Raw genomic sequence first — 5,135 nt, forward strand, 5'->3', positions numbered from 1 at the left:
CAGCTTCTTTATCAAGGTGTGGGGAATAATGAAAAACAAGATATTTTTTTAAATTTTTTTTTTGTCACATTTCATTATTGTAGCTTTTGATTGTGTAATTTTGATATTACTCTTTCGATTTTCTATCATTTGATATCTATTGTCATTTTTCAAGGTTGAAGTGATGTTGAATGAAAGAAAATTTACATATGACCAAATATATTATTATAGCTTATAGATTCTATTATGTATTTATTATTTTATATTTGGTCTATTTTGTTTTCTTTTTAGATTTAATTTTTGTTTGTTTTATCCTTTTCACCTCAAGTCATGGAATACTACTATACCCATTATATGATTATTTTTATAGTCGAAAAGCTAGAAAACTCTTAAGTTATTTTTTCTTTTTGATGGTTACATATTTTGTGGTGACTAGGCGAACAAAAGATGCACACTATATATATTTTTACATCGTATCATTTTATTCTGATATTATTCTATAACTTCGAAAACAAATTCTCTTGTATCTATGAATTACCTTTAATATACCATATGGTTATTCTTTAGAAATACAGTAATAACTTATATTTATGAGTAAATGTGATTGCATTTTTTGAGTTACATGCTTTAAAGGAAAAAAGAATATTCAAGATTTTAATATGTATCTATATAGCTATACTATTAGATAAATAGAATATCTTAAACTAAAGTAAGTAAAAACTAAATAAATACTATCAAATTGAATGCCCACATAAATTTTAAAGACATATTTTTACTCTTCAATCAAATTCCTTCTTTTGGTATTTTTCGATAAAGATAGTGATAGATTCGCCCAGGCCCGTGCTAAAGCACGGGCCCAACATAGTTAATTTTAGTGTCCTATTTCACAGTAACAACACAACTAAATTAATTTTATTATTTTTTTAGTATTGCTTATTTCATTGCAACAATACAACCGAATCAATTTAACTATATGGGAAGAACATGACATTGTCATATACCTGTACGAAAACGTAAGTTCATATACCTTTAAATAATATTGATCATTTTGTTTAAAATAGGATACATATCACAAATACATGATTAGTTAAGTCATAATACACAAATACATGATTGGATAAGTGATGATAAGTGCATACAACCATTCCATGTCTATAAACATTATAGACAGAGAGACCACTAAATGTCTTGTAGGTGATATATTGCTATATTATTAACATTCTCGAGTCCTATATCATCAATAAACTCACTTCATAAATAATCAATATTAGTGAATTTGAAAGAACACATACATGTTTCTCAACAAAAGAAGATGACATACAAGTATCGGTAAAATTATACTTACAATGCTCAATTAACTCTAAGAGGTGCAAACATCAATTAAAAACTAATTCATACATCACCTCTTATTATATAATTAACCGATAACATGAATGTTGGTGTAAATAAGATTTCAGAGAAACACATGATTATTGAAATAATTTTTTTATATATACCTAAATCTTATTCAAGCCATGGTACCCCGAAATATAAGGGATGACATTCAAATTTGATACATGTGAGAGTTAACACATGGTTGACACAAACATACTTGTTCGGTTTCTACAATTGTGCTTGAATTTCCTTAGTTTTCATTAGCTTCCTATTTGTAGCTGTACTTTATAATGGTCTCTTCCTTGGATAATGTCATAACAAACCCAACAACACCAACTACTACCATCTAACCATCCATCTCAAATGTTTTACTCTTGTGGAGTTTTACAGCTCAACAAATAAGATGTCAAAATCAATATTTAGCATCAAAATAGTAATATCTCCCCCGAGTGAAAGGTAGTAGGAAAACTCTAGCAACCCCGAGTCTAAATAATAAATATATGTCGAAACTTTGAATACAGAACTGAAATGTTATAAATAAAAGGGTGAATTTACTTGATACATGTTTTTCATTTTCTCTCACAATGTGGGTTATTCAAACCTTATAATCTAAGAAGGAAGTCAGCTTGCAAGGTTTGTTTGTATCATCATTAGGCACTGAAATAAATTGAAAAGGCAAGTGAAAAAAAGATAATGTATAAGAAAAGACTTGAAATATTTACTAAAATATAGTAGGTGTTGATATTGCAGGGAAGCTAAATTGCCAGATAAAAAAAGGAGGTGGCTGCAAATGGTAAAAATATACGTAGGTTAAAAAGTGATAAATTCAAGAACTGAATCATCTAATATCGATACATTTTTTTCCTTTAGGGTACGCAAGTAGCTATGTAGTCGAGTCTCTATATAGAACCATAACTCACTGGTATTTCTTGCAAGATTATACTGTTTGTAATTTTCTTTTCCTTTCTGTTATTCATCATTAATATGGAAAGCAAGAAAAATAATGAGATCTACAATATTTTTAAGAAGATTACAGATAAAGACGATCTTTATGTACCTGCTCACAACAATACAACTAATGTCCCGCATCCACAACATCATCACGGGGTGAGATCACCACAACCTAAGATTTGGCAGAGTCAATTATAATGTAAAATATTCTGGCTTTCCTCATCTTGAGCAGAACTATTATAGATTATATAAGAAAACTTGCAATAATCCATTTTCAAAGAACAATCTCGATAGTTCCAAAAGTTATTAGCAAATTATATGAGAGATACTATATGCCTCCATCAGAAGGTTGACAAATACAAAGATTCATACTAACATAATTCATATATGATGGTAAGTTTCGAAAGGAAGAGTTCAACAAAGTTTTCTCTAATTGACATTGACTATTCTTTCTATTTAAATTTGTGGCTTCTTTTGAACTACTTTTTCTGTTAAATTCATCTCATTAGAGTCAAGTGGTTGATGTCTCTCTCCTTATGGTTAAGTGGTATTCGACCATAAAACATCATCCAGTTCCTTGCAGAAATAAAGTAAAGAAACTTGCAACTCCTACCCGCAACATAAATCAATTTATTCACACAAATTCATCAAATAAGAAATTGGTAAGTCGTTTATCAACAACTCTACAAAAAAGTAGTACTTTTTACTCCAATATTTCAAAATCCATTAACATCTTACTTTTTACTCCAATATTTCAACAATCGATAATAAATCCATTAACATCTCAGGCTCTTTTAGAAAACCCAATAAAACGTAAGAGTTTAATAAATTATATACATTGTCAACGTAATATAAATAAATTTTACATGTGATGGTATTTAGAACATTTTATCAACAAGGTTGTAAATTTGCTAACCTCATACTGCAAAAATACATTTACATTGTTCATGTATAAAACTCAAACATAAAGGTGAATCATTTGCAATAAATGCATTATTTCATTCAGTGAGCATTCATAATTCAATACCTCTGATAATGACCGCATATAGACAACTTAACTATCATTTTGCACATTAATTAGGTTGAACATCAAATGTTGTTACCAAATCTAGAGAAGATCCTTCAATTATTCTAAATCATTTGTTAAAATGAGAAACATTCAAGTACCATCTTGTATTCTTATCCAGGAAAAAAGAAAATGCGTTTTGTCCTTCCAGTTTAGCTGTGATGAAATGAAAAAAAATGATTTTTCATAATGAGGCACGTAATGTTGCTTCTTTATAGAATTAGAGGGTGTTGAGGGTCAATTCATTTTATGAATAACTTAGACTTTACGTGGAATCAAAATGTTTACATTCCACCAATAACAATCATATATTTTTTCCGCTATTTCCTTTTCTCCTTCACCGAAGAAATGAAAAAAAAGACATTTTTATTTATTTGACTTGGTATTTCTATATCGCAATTCGAACATCTCTTTTCTGCCTCTGTCCCTTCAACAGTACAAAAAAAGTTCATTAAGAAGCGTGAAAGGGAAAATTAATTATTAATTGACAACTTGACCACCTTTAGTGCTCAATTAAAGATCCATTTTTATGTAGGCATATTATCAAACACCCTTGGTGCACTAAGGTAACTTTAGTATTTATTCTGAAGATGCATGAACAAATCAGAAAATAATATTGACGTTCCTATATTTTTATAGATAAAGTACAATAGAGAACAATTACGTAAAAGAATAAATACCAAAATTTGATTCAGATGATGAATGTATGTCGAAATTTGAACAACAGTATCTCCATCTTCATCAACAACTTGTTTGGATGGTTGCTAAGTATTATTTTGTTTATAGTCATTTTCATCCAATTTTCCTTTCTACAAATGGGTCACGAGAAATAAAAATGGTCACATCTGTAAACTTCATCTCATTATATTCTCTAAAAAAATCACTAATTGCACAAGATAAAAATTGAAGCAAAAAATTAAGTAAGAAAAAAGTGAGAAACACTTACCAGCAAATAAAATTAACAAACTTTAATTTGAAAGAGTCAATGAAGAAGAAAGTGAACTTCAAAGATCCATGTTAGCTGGTGAGTTGTTTTGAGTGCAAATATGTGTGTCAAGAGGAAAATAACAAAAAAAATGACGTCCAATAAAATAAAGTCAAGTTTGTAGTACACTTCACATAGCTAACTGTACAACATGTTATTGCCATGTTCGTACATACCAAGTCACCTGGGGCAAACTACCACAAAATGCATTCTTGACAAAATATCAAAAATATTTTTTCATTGTATTGCTGTCTCAAATCTGCAGTGAGCTAGATAGACTTTAATCTGTATATAAGTATGTAAGAATTTAGTTTTCAATCATGTGAAATAATGTCTCATTAGGAAGGTAACTTTAGTCTATATATTCATGAATAGGGGAAAGCAAACCAACATCCCTTTTTTAACAATTATTGAAAACTAAATATATATATATATATATATATATATATATATATATATATATATAAAAGTAACATCAAGAATTGGAATAGGCTTTATTAAGTCATTACAAATTAATTATTTTATGAAATGTAATTAAACATTATAAGTTAAATTATTTAATTAATATAATTGTAATGTGTTGCAGGGATAAGATCGTAATCCAACTTTGAAGGTACCCCATATAAATGTATTTATTTTTAAAAATAACATGAATATTAGTAAATACTATGTTTCAAATAAAGGAATAGATTTTGTATTCCAAAAGTCCATTGGTGAAGTTGTTCAAATATTGTCTTCTTAATTTTTTTGGGCGCTGTCATACTTATTATCACTACCTTT

General features: G+C 28.4%; 1 long non-coding RNA gene across 1 annotated transcript; it reads right to left on the reverse strand.

Moving 5' to 3' along the window:
- Window positions 1–1,700: 1,700 nt before the first annotated feature.
- Window positions 1,701–4,656, reverse strand: LOC104647623 (uncharacterized). Its single transcript, XR_741735.4, has 4 exons — window positions 4,317–4,656; window positions 4,051–4,179; window positions 2,411–2,476; window positions 1,701–2,010 (listed from the first exon to the last, which is right to left on the reverse strand). It is a non-coding gene; the product is annotated as an uncharacterized lncRNA (long non-coding RNA).
- Window positions 4,657–5,135: the final 479 nt, after the last annotated feature.

This window comes from Solanum lycopersicum, chromosome 1, assembly GCF_036512215.1.
Source record: "Solanum lycopersicum chromosome 1, SLM_r2.1".
Lineage (NCBI taxonomy): Eukaryota > Viridiplantae > Streptophyta > Magnoliopsida > Solanales > Solanaceae > Solanum > Solanum lycopersicum.